Source organism: Trachurus japonicus, chromosome 4 (genome assembly GCF_045865225.1).
Source record: "Trachurus japonicus isolate A0001 chromosome 4, Traja_1.0".
Classification (NCBI taxonomy): domain Eukaryota; kingdom Metazoa; phylum Chordata; class Actinopteri; order Carangiformes; family Carangidae; genus Trachurus; species Trachurus japonicus.
In genome coordinates, this window is record NC_140910.1 from 11324415 (window position 1) to 11337111 (window position 12697).

Here is a 12697-nt window from a genome sequence, read left to right on the forward strand (position 1 = left end):
GGCTATGCTCCCGTTATCAACATCTTTAAAATTCTATTTATGTACTCTCTCTACTGAAATGTAGAATTGTATATTAATAGGCGAAATAAACACTAATCATTAGGCTTATTATTAGAATATATGGATGCGCGTTGTATTCCTTTATGACTGAGAATAAAAATCGCCAATTAATCCTGTCATTTGATTCAAAGAAGCTGAAATCATCAAAAACATTATTGAGGTTTTAAACTTAAACTCAGGATTTATTTGAGTTGTTAATTCGGGTTTAGAGTCTGTAAGGAATTCATTCAACATCTGCTCCATGTGTCTTCACCTCTCAGAGCTGTAAACTCTGTCCATGCCTCAGACATAAATACACACAAACACAGACGCAAATAAAAGCCACAACAACACCTCTGTTATTTTTATGCATCCAAAACGTCCCATAATATTAGTATCACACATTGTATATGGCATTTTACAGCTCTGGGAGACTATAAGGCTACAGCTGATGGTTCATTGTTTTAATAATATTTGAATGGCTGTTGTCTAGGCCTACGATTATAGCTACTGTATAGCACACTGACTTAGATTTACTCCTCCAGTCCTGACAATCATTATTTCAAGGTGAATCCCACGTGTTTCGCTCATTTTGCACGATTTTAGAAAATAATCTGCTCCTCCTCATCATACAGGTATCAGGATTCAGGTTATTATTCGATAATGGTACTTAGGAAAGCAGGGGCATTTATCGCAATAGAGTCTCTATATTTATAGGTATACGCCAGTATTTCCACTGTACTCGTTAATGTTAATTACCTTCATTTCTTTCAGTTTGTATAAATAGGCTCATTAAAAAAACTCGACCTGTCACTTCAGTTTCACTTTATGTGCTGAGTTAGAAAATGTTAACTAGGCTACATATTAGACTTAACAAGTCTAGATGTTTTATGTCTACATCGCTGTTGTTAAGGTTATAATCCGTTTTATGGAGTTCCATGGTGCTGAGGCTTTAGGCCAGGCGGACCTGAGTCAGGCCTGAGCGCCACTGCTGCCTGTCAGCCAATAGATGTCACTGTTGAGCTCGAATAGTCTTGAGGGTCGCTAAGGGTGTGTGATCGTGATGGTTATGGCCTGTTTTCTCTTATATGGACTTCCTATGACACACACCAAATATTCTGTCGTTACTTGCCATTATGCAGCCTGCTGTGTGTCACGTCTGTGACCAAACTACTTCCGCCTCTCTAAGCTGTTTGCATGTTGAGGCCCCAGAAGGTGCTTTTTATTTATGACCTTGTAGGCCTACCACAACACAAAGATGAGGGTCCTTATAGAGTAAGAGTATGGATGTAGAATATATTTACAACTGAGCAGAAAGACGGCTGATATAGGCTACAGTATGTCCCTAGATCTCTGTGGCTCATAGAAACTTAAACGTAACAGAATTTTTTATCAACCTAATTTCTGACCCCTCGCAATAAAAATAATAATAGATAAAATTATAATAAGAAAATAGCCTAAATAAAACGGGCTATGCGTGAAGCAGACAAAATATATAGTTTAAACTAATAATTATTATAATACCGTGACGGCATTGGGCTTCCAAACGATGGATAAATATATTACCATGGCCCAATTGTACACACACACACACACACACACACACACACACACACACACACACACACACACACACACACACACACACACACACACACACACACACACAAATGAATAAATTAAAAATTTGCCCATCTATAAATAAAACGTGGTCTTTTTGCCACTGTGGAGATCAGCCAGTAAACCCAGCAGCAGTAAAGAGACTCAGCCTGTAAAATAAATCAGTGTAGCTGAGAGCGCCACGAACGAGCCTCGGTCCCAACCTATAAAGCGTGGATCTCCCACTCGGCCGTATTGGATAACATATTTGGAGTAACCTATCCCTGCGCCTGACGTCAGCACGCAAACAACCACGTTCCTTACCAGGGTTAGTTTTGCCGCACGCTGCGTTTGCTCTCCTCTGTATACACCTGTCTGTATTTCTATCCCCCCCCCAGACCGGAGTCAGTAGCCTATAGTTTTTCCTCTGCTCTGAGGCTGACATTTGCCACTAATGTGTCCACATGCGCTCTCGTAATGCATAGGGGGGGAGGAGAGGAGACGTCAGGCAGCACGTAAAAGCAACGTGACCCGCAGGAGCTCCGGGGAAAGCGTCGGCTTCTGTTTGGCGCTGCTGGGGCTGCGGCAACAGCATCACACACATCGCTGCAGCCTGCTATCTGCGATCATGCCCAGCTCTTATATCTCGTTTTATTTCATTTACGCAGTCGACCTACCAACCAATGGAAACTAGGCTACAATACTGAAATCCGCAGCTGCTAATGCCGGTTCATGGCTCGCTCTGGCTCGGTTCCCTCCTGCAGGCTGCTGCTGCTGGTGATGGTGATGGTGACACAGGTGCCTCAGTGAAGCAAGGTGCAGGTTTGGAGACTGGAGCTCAGCGGAGGAACCCTCTCACTGGCCAAAAAACTGACTGACTGTGTGTCCACTGACATCAGGACGTGTCTGTGCAACTGGCCGCTGACTGAGGGGACGGTGGAGTGTGCCGAGGATGGAGGAGAGCAGGTATCTTCTATGTGGCACACATGTGATTACACCCTCTGCCAATCAGCACTCTGCTGTGATGTGCCATGTAACATCATGTGGCGTCGAGCTAAATCTTTCTGGCGCGGCCCTTTTCTCCTCCACACGGTGGTGGATCCAAGTTTTTTGGGGGTCTACTCTGCAGCATCTGTCTCCCAAAGGTCCCCATGGTGCCTTCCTTCCTCCACCCCTCTCTGCGCTCTCCCACCATGCAGCCAGCCACAGAGGATGCTGGTCCCTCCCTCACCACCTAAACGCTGCCAAAATAGATGCATGTGTGCAACTACTGAGGGAGACGCGTCTTAAAAAAAAAAAAAAAAAAACTGAACAATGGACCGCAAAGTATTTGGGGTTGTCTGAACACGTCGTCCACAGTAGCCGGTGTATGTATATGTGTGCGTGTGTGTGCACATGCATGAGAGTGAGTGTGTGTGAGAGAGAGAGAAAGAGAGAGAGAGGGAGGGGGGGAGAGAGAGAGAAAGCAGGGGACCAGCTACGCAGCAGCTCCGCGCACACTGTCATCTGAGGCTGCTGAGATGCTGGGATGCGGGATGCGGGAGCGGATGCTGACAGCGGTATCGCCTCGGCCTCGAAGCATCAGTAATGTTTCAGTTTATTTTTTTCCTCTCTAAATAGAAAACAAAACAACAACCTTGCGTGGGTCGGAGCAGCTCACTGTGCAGGCTTCCTCTCAGTAAGTGAAGGCTCGTGTCGTTTGGTTCTCTCCCTGGACTTTGGGCTTTAGACTTAAGTTACACTTGAGAGATGACTGGTAGAGAAGTTGCGTTTAAATACTGAGTGGACTTGAACCGGAGATGTGGGATTTACTCAAAGTCCATGGCTTGTAAGTATGTTTTTATATGTTCATTTATGGATTTGGATGAAAAATGAGAATACTTTCCATTATACAAACACCAATAATAATAATGATAACAGCAGCAACAACAATAATAATTATTATTTATTATAGTTTTTTCAAAAGTTTTGTAAAATTAAATAGGCCTATAATTTAAAATTGCTGACATAACGGTGGAAGTATACAATTCTGCATTTATAAAATATAATGTGAGTGTACCATGGTGAGTGGCAGCAGGCTGCTCCATCCCATATTAGCGGGAGCATCCATTGAGCGGTGATGAGGCGGGCTGAGTGGCCCCAGAGCCAGCGTTTATAAAGCAAACAGTTGTGTGATTGTCAGCAGAGCCTGGGAAAATGTCCCCTTGGCTGGGAGGTGGAGGGACTTGACGCCAGAGCCTCTTGTTAAGAAGACTTGTGTGCTCCCAGACAGCATTGTGATGCTAATGAGCACCAGCACGTTGTTGAACTTGATGTTGACTTTTTTTCTTTCTTTCTTTGGGCGACCCCCCCTCCTCCTCCCCGCTCCCTCTCTCTCTTTCTTTATTCTTTTCTTTTCTTTCTTTTTTTTTTGGTCACTTGTTTGTGGGAAAATCTTCTCCGGAGCTACAGTGTGAAATTAATTAATCAGACCTTTGCAGATGACTACAATAGAGAGTCACCAAATTCTTGGAAACTTAGAAAGTCACTGTGATTCGTTTATTTATTTATTTTCATTCTTTTTTTCCATTATTTTATTTAGCTAAGGTTGCTTTAAAGACGGACACACAACTCTCAGTGGGATTATTTTGTAGGTTTTTAGGATTATACACTAGGATTTGTAGGATGAGAGGTTTTTTTTCCAAAGGCAAAATCAACAAATTAAGTGTCAATTTACAGTCTGATATTAGAACCTGATTTTGTCATTATATCAGTGTGAATTATTATTGATCAGCAGAATATAACCAACAAAAATATAACACATAAACATTACGATAGAAAGATTTCTTTCTTTCTTTCTTTCTTTCTTTCTTTCTTTCTTTCTTTCTTTCTTTCTTTCTTTCTTTCTTTCTCTGTCTACTACACAGTGCAGCAACAGGTGTAGGCCGACTGTACATTTCATTAGCTACCAAACACATAGCCAATCTTCTGGGACATATATTTATCATTTAATACATTTTTTTCAATGTGATAAAATTATCAAACATAGGCCTTCAATTCTGGCGTATTCTATAGATTTTTATAGCTATTAAACGGTTTCTACGGGACTCAATTTAAATAATCATGAGTAAACAATGTTAAGGTCTAAATATAATAACGTGTAACTGTAACTGTAAGTAATAGAAATATAGAAATAATAATTAAAAAAACACACATTTCCTTATAGGCTGTTGGAGTCCATTTGCAGAATTGGATCGTTATTCACTATGCGATTTATTTAATCCAGCCTTTAAAAAAAAAAAAAAAAAAAAGAATAGGTCAGAGCAGAAACTCAGAATTGCTGTGTTTTCGGCTAGGTAACCTCCTTAACAGAATATTCATTTTTATCCGCGTTCATACAATCATTCAGTTTCATTTCAAAAATAAATGTTATGTATTTTATCACATCGTTGGTTTTACATTTCCCTGAACAAGCCCAAATGACACCAGGGTGTTTTTGTCTTTACACCCTCTCAGATGAAAACAGCGCCGTGAATGAATTTGATTGGTTTCAGCACCAGGGACAGAGACTGGACTTTTTACCACAGGAGCTGAGCCTCAGTCAGTCACCGCCGCTTGGCTCATAACACAACTGTTGGATCATTTTTAAATGAGGCAATTTTTACATTTTATTTCCATCAGTAGTTTTAGTTACAACTTTTGGATATTCTCTTCTTTATTTGTCCTTCTTTTTATGTCACAGCAACATGAGAGGGAGAAGGAAAAAAAAACATTTCTTCTAAATGTCGTCTGATCCGCACACAGTGAATCCGCTCTGTCCAGCATCAGCATAAACAAAACAAGATGGCAGGTTTACTGGATGACAGGGGCACTGACGTGTCATATTTGAGATGGTGATGACAATCAAAAAGAAAGAGGGGAGTGAGCAGGTGATCAGGACAGACAGAGGAAAGAGTCGAGTAAAGTTGAATAGAATAGAATAGAATAGAATAGATCTACCGGTCGGTAAGGATGTTCAGCTTGTCACACAGCACACCTTACTGTAGTTGGTCTGACAGGACGTGACGCAGTCGGGGGCGTGGCCACAGATGAATACACGTGAGGCTGATGAAAGACAGAACTGAGTTAATCAGTATTAATGTACAGTACAGTCTTTTTTTTTTATATCAGAGGCAGAAAACACACACACACACACACACACACACACACACACACACACACACACACACACACACACACACACACACACACACACACACACACACACACACACACACACACACAGAGTTACTTTTAACGTTGTTCACATATTCATTCTTTCAGTCTAATATTTTTTTCTACTTACATAATACATTTATAAATAATTTAAAATATTTCAATATTATAACCAATAGCTTATCAATTGTTCAATCAACGAGCAATGTCCATCTTATTTATTATTCGCAGAATTTAGGGCATTTAATAGCAGGTGAGATCATTTGAAAATTGTGGGAAATGAAAACAACATTTTAAACTTATTTACCTTTTTAAATTCAGCTCATGAACTCCTCAGAATTAGCTCTTGGATTGAGACAGAGTTGAGTTTAATTATTTACTCCACATGTGAACTGCTATGGAGAAATACTGAAATTGAGTTGACAGCTTATTTCTAACAATTTCCTCTGATGAAATCATTTTTGAAATATTCCCTCCCCATTGAAAAAAAATAACTCTGTTTCCTGTACGCTGTCTTACATGAAACTGACACAACTGATTACGTTAATGAAAAAATAATGTAGGTAAACAGTCCCGCGACTATCATCGACTTAAACACAGTGGAAATAATACACAGCTCGTCTCCAGTCTCGTTATTTCCAATGTTATAGGCTACCAAGTGTAAATCTGAGTAAAACCCATGATTTAGAACAAAATGTATTTTACACTGCTGCTAAGGAGGACAAACTAACTAACTACAGTGATGCTTATTTTCTTAATGAAACCTACAGACATCTCCCTGCAGCTGCTTATATAAAGATAAAAGGGGATGCAGTAGACTTGTTATAACCACTGTAACAAACGCAAAGCATTTGAATGCATAATTATTGTTATGGAAATAAAATGAAATGATAGATGCATTGAAAGACAACAGAGGCTCTATTATAATGCTGTATAACCATCTGCTACTGTAAAGCGCTGACCTGGGATCTGAAGATTGTTACTATTTCTCTTTACGGGAACAAACTTTGCGCCCTTATTTAGCCAGACAGGGTGTGGCTGAAAGACGGATGGTTTATTGTCAACAAACATTGCTAGTTTTGTGATGTATTACCCTGAGGCCTGTCCAGTCAGGTGACAGTGCTGCATGGTGTTGCACACTGTTGCACTCTGTACCTCCATTTAGGACAAAGCTGCTGTGGTTACTGCTGCTGTGGATGCTGTTAGCTGCTGTGTGGAGCCTACTGTACAGTACTGTACAGTGCTGCTGGTGATTTAAACCGAGTCTATTCTCTGATTGGATGTTTTTTTTAGTGGATAATAGAGAAATTCAATTATTCCTCACCTTGCTGGAGGAGCTCAGACCCTCCCTGTGGAATTTTGAAGGGACCCAAGATCTCATTTTGAGATCCAACTCTCATTTACACAGGTGGGCGCTGTTAATGATGGTGGATACTTTTGATGAAGCCTTTATTATCCTTGTGTCGTCACGTTTTTGTGATTCTCCCCTTCCCTACACTGTCTCTAAATACTATTTTAACAGTGAATTCTCGCTGTATCCGCCGCATCTCGCCGGGTGTGAGCCGTGTGTGTTCCAATGAGCGTGCCTAATTCTGTGGACACCGCGCGTTTCCCCCGGCAGTCTGACCCTGAGGCCCCCGGGCGGCCCTCCACCTCCTGCGCCCCACGCACATCTGACACTGTGATAGCACGACGCGCTTTCTCCTCACTCTCATTTTCTCTTTCTCTGGCTTTGCTGCAGTGATTTTATGACAGCCCACAATGGACGTTATCCTCGCCTTGTTTCCTCAAGGATACACATCCATAGCTTACACCGATATCGCTGTGCGTAAAATGGGCTTTGTCCTTCGCCGTGTGCCGGCATCTCACATGGTCGGGGACAGGGAGCACCACGGCTGAAGGGAGCCGGGGATAGAGGCTCTCATCCCGGACTCTGTCTCGAAGAATATCTCGGTGGTGCCGGATTGTTAATAATTTTGTCCTGTTGAATAACAAAGCACACTCTGACTGTCCGATTATGGAAACTGCTGTTTTAAATAGACTGAATACGTGAGTATGCTGTATGTTTATTCTCAATTTAAACACTGTGTTGCAGACGATTTAAATAGAATATGTCGTTTAAACAACAATTTATAATGAAAAATTTAAAAAGTAACACTATAGGTGAGATAATCTGCCTTTACTGTGAGGGTTAGTTTGGCTATTTACTGTGCCAAACACAGACATTAGACTTATTTAAAAAGATGTCAAATTGCAGCATTACATCCTGACGTTTGCTTTGACATTTATCTTTGATCTACAGTTTTTTAATGCGGCTAAATTTACATTGAAAGGCTTAGTATTATAGCTGTCTTCAAAGTATTTTTATGGATCACAATAGTCTGGTTTTGGTGATTACAAAAGGATTATGGGGGCTAGTTTGTCCTGCTTCAACTTGTCAGCATGTCACCAACTAATCCAGAGTGCACAGTGGTATCCAGTGAGGCTGGACTTGTTCCACTAGATCATGTCGTTGACATTTAGCTGGAAGCCCCCCTCTACTGTACTGTATGCTATATAGGCCTGTGGTAGTTTGTCATGCTTTCAAACAATTCATGGATTAATTCACTCAACGCGGAAACTATGGTCTCTGGTCTGAAATGGGTCGATGTAAGCTGGCATTTCAAACAACAGTAAGCTGCTTGTTTGTGCGGGGCTGTCCTGTGTTCTTTAAAGGAAACAGTGGAAGTAACATTGTCCTTTGTCTCAGCTTTTGACTTGTGTTGTGATCACTAAGACATGACATGGTGTCGTTAGGTAAATAGAGGTTTGCACTGAGGTTTTTAGTGACATAGGGGCCTGCATGTGCTTCTCCTGGTCCGCCCTGGCTGTCCATGAATGACAGGTGGATGTGTCATCATCCTCCTGCAGCTGGATGACTTCACCCTGCAGATGCTCGTCGGGGCTCAGGGTTGTGCTGGAGAGAAGTTCACCAGTGTTAGAGGAAGGTGTGAATCCATAATGATCTGAGACTGTTGTACAATTTGCTTTTGTTGAAACTGATACACTTTGTAACCTATTGCTGCTGTCCTTGTGATGATCTCATAGTGATGGAGGCTACATGGTTAACTCATCTTTTTTTCTCCAACTCTGATTTCCCACCACCTTGACATCATTGCCCATACAGTCCTGGACTGTTCCAACCCACGGCTGAGGACACGGTTGGCATAAAAGACGCATGTCAGAGAGATGATGCTCAAAGGCAGTAACGAAATAGGGGTATTATGCCTTGTGCATGCGCGAGATGGAGAGACAGTGGGACAGGGAGAGCGGAGGAAGGGGGGAAAAAGAGAGACGGAGAGAGAGGGAGGGAGAGAGAGAAGGAGAGAGAGAGAGAGGGAGAGAGAGAGGTGCGCATGCAGGCGGAATGCAATGGCTCCATGTGACCACAACACAAGCAGCTCCAGCAGGCGGCGGCCCCTTTAAGAGACGTGGGTTAGTTTTTCTCTTTGGTTATCTAGCTGTATGAGTTTATGTAATATCATAAAGCTAGAGAACCGAATGTATAAACTAATTCTACAGTCGTCGCGGCGGAGCGAGCCGGAACCAGGACCCGACGTGGAGCTGAGCGGAGCGGAGCGGAGAGGAGAGGAGAGGAGAGGGGGAAGGAGGAGGAGGAGGAGGAGGGGGGCAAGGCTGCCGGAGTGGATGGATGGATGCAGCCTGCACGGAGGACTGGAAGCCCGGCGGCAGCGTCCGTGCATCGCACCGCCAAACGCCTCCCATGCTTCCCTTGGACGTACACGAGTGAAGAGGAGAACGCCGCCCCCTAAACAAAAAAAACACAGGGATTCATAGCGCTAGGGGTCTGTCAGATGGGATGCGAGGAGTGACAGTAGTTAGCAACCAGAGGCAGGCTCCATTCATAGAGTGGTGATGATGATGATGAGGAGGAGGGCGACTCGGCAGTGATGCTCCTGACATTTCTCTTAATGGAACATAACTGCCTTGTAGTCACAAGACTGAAGCTTAAGACCAGTGCGTTTTTAAAATGCTTGTCTGGTTGATTGTGTAGTTGGATGCTGATGACGAGGAGGTGAGGTGAACGTGGTTTGTGGCTGGAAGAGGCACCTGATTGGACGACTCCAGGGAGTCACGTGTTCTACCAGTAGCCCGGCTTTAACAGTCAAAGCTAATAGCCAGCTCTTAACAAGATGCTGTGCCTCTGAACATGCATGTTGCTTTATTGTGTGTTTAAAAAAAGTTGATGTGTGAAGCTTTTCCCTGCACCACACAATTCATTTGTTGTTAATAACAGAGGTTTTCATGAATTTGTCCATACTGTACTGCTGCTGGCTGCAGTAGCAAAAGGTCCCACCGTCAGGTGCATTCTCATGGCTTGATGTATCTGTTACTGTATATAGAAAAGGTCAGGATGAGTGGAAGTTCATCAAAGTAATATGTCAGATGTTATACAGTGGAGAAGAGGACAGTATTGTGATGCAGTAGGTGTTTGTCAAAGGGATCAACTTATATCCCTGGATTTGGTTTGATTGATGCCCTTATTAAGAGCAGCTTCAGGCCTCGTGCACATGAAGGACAGAACAAAACGACGGCTCACATGCTGAGAGGAATGGAAACAACACATAGGCATTCACAGATGTGCTTTATTCTTATATATGTTGTTTATAACTTGGTTGCTGCCACCCAGCAGGTTTTTTTTTCTAATGATGGATATCACTCTCGTGTCAAGATACATATACAACATTTCACTGATAGTGTCTTTTCATTGGTGGCATATATACGGTAGAGGGCCGAGCATAGGCTTTGGAGAGAGCGACGTTGAGGCAGGGTGGACCGGGTCGTCCAGAGACTGGGCTGGTTTTGAGGCCGGCCTGTTTTATAATGCTGTTTGGGCTGCTCATCATCTGCTCTTCCTCCCTCTCCATCGAAGTCAGAGAGGAGCTCCTGTCTGGTTCCTGGGCTGCCTGAGTGATAGGATGTACTCTGAGTGGAGCCTGTTGAATTTTAAACAAGACAATTCTGTGTTAGCTGCTAAAGCCGTATCTGCTGTGTGGTGGTGGCTCTGTGCTCTGCTCTGCACAGTGGAGAATGTGTGTAATGCCACAGAGCCTGGTGCTGCTGTTTGTAGGCCCCAGCTTACTGCGTCATCGACCAGGGCAGGATGGAGAAGGAGCTAATATGGACCTAGCTAGGGAATATGTCTGCTTTCACATTGAGCTGAGCTGTTATTGTCCCATATTGCTATATGGGCTTCAAGTGTGTGTATATATGTGTGTTAGTGTGTGTGATTAACAACAGGCCATGCAGCTTTAAAAATGATGATATCAATGGTTATTTCAGCCTATTAGTATAAGCTGTGCAGTTTTACCTGGTAGTTTAATAGCGCATGGCACAAATGAATGTTTTCATGAGGAAAACACCACAGGAGTCCCAGGTTCCCATGTGTCTTAATTTTAATGTGAAATAAAACAGTAATCTGTAATGTCCCATTGAGACAATAATATGCAAATGTGAACCCAGTATTTCAACTGGAGTACCCATGTGGTCTTTGTAGTCATAGTTATTATGATTTGATTAATACAACTCTTGAAAATTAGTAGTAATTATTTTAGGCCTATTTGTGTTGAACTATTTTGACAATCCAGTATAATAAACCTAAAGCATTTATAACCCAGCTTGCCGTCATATGATTAGACAATGGCGTTTGAGCTGTAAAGCAGCACCACCATCCATCCATCTTTTCTCCTTGTTGCAAAAGGAATTAATGCATTGCTGAGGGGTAATAAATGAAGGATATGGGGAGAGCCCTTTGAGATTGAAATGCAGTCTGGCGAGTGACTGAGAGGCAGGCTAGACGTTGGTTTTCCCACATTAATATGTGTCTGTCTGGGCCCTCTCCACCATCAGGAGGAAGCCCTCAACACCAGATGGAGCCCAGTCTAGTCTAGGTCTAGTCTACCAGCACCTGCCATAAGGCTGCATCACGCTTTCCATTGTCTTGCCTGGTAATTTCACCGTTATTTGAAATTTGATTGTTTCACCTGCTGGGATGTATGCTTCCATATTCTATTACAATGGAAGAAATAACAAACAAACAAAAAAAGTGGTAGGACTGGAGAAAATAGGCTTATAGAGTGAGTGAGGTGAGAACATAGCAAAGTGGGAGAGATGTGTTTATGCATGCACGTCGTGCTTTTCTAACCAACCTGTCATGTCTGTAGCCTTTTCCCGCTGAAGCCTAGATGTGTCAGTACACCCCCCCTCCCCAACCCCCCCACCACCCGTCTCCCCCTAGTCCTCCTTCACCACTGTCTCTTTCTCTGCACTCTATTGATAATATTTTCATGGTTTAGCTGTGGATGTTGCATACAGGCGAGTGCTGCTTGTTGACAGAGATGTTTGAACAAAGCAGCCACCCTATACACTGTCCTATACAAACCACCGCCATTGTTTCAGGTTTACAACCCTGCTGCATTTCCAAGCTACCATCCTATAGATGTTATCTTGTTTGTGTCACACTCGGCCACCAGATTGCAGTGCTGCGTGTGTACGAGTGTGTGTTTGTGTGTGTGTGTGCACATGTTGTTGTACATTTGTACATGTGCCTGTGTGCATGTGTTTATGTGTGTGCTTCAGCACGTTGTTACTGCACCCTTACTGCCTCATTTTTCGTCTCTACAGAGAACTATAAACATGACAGCTTACCGTTGATTACAGAATAGCTCTTTTTTTCTTCTTTCTTTACTGTGTGGCACCAGGCTGCACAGTTTTGTTGTTTTACTCACCCTCAGAACTGTGCTCCAGAGCACGGTGTGTGACTTGTATTTTTTTTTTTTTTTGCAACAGCCTCCTTTGTGATTTT

The 12697-nt window shown here is 42.9% G+C and overlaps 1 long non-coding RNA gene across 3 annotated transcripts in view; it reads left to right on the top strand.

Moving 5' to 3' along the window:
- The first annotated feature begins 3101 nt into the window (after positions 1 to 3101).
- LOC146988504 (uncharacterized) overlaps positions 3102 to 12697 on the top strand; it is a 38110-nt gene continuing 28514 nt past the window's right edge. For 2 of the 3 annotated variants that reach the window (XR_015035701.1, XR_015035702.1), the window contains exon 1: positions 3102 to 3466. This is a non-coding gene — a long non-coding RNA (uncharacterized LOC146988504). Of the gene's footprint in view, positions 3475 to 12697 lie in introns of all 3 variants that reach the window. The other variant, XR_015035703.1, reaches the window with a different exon arrangement.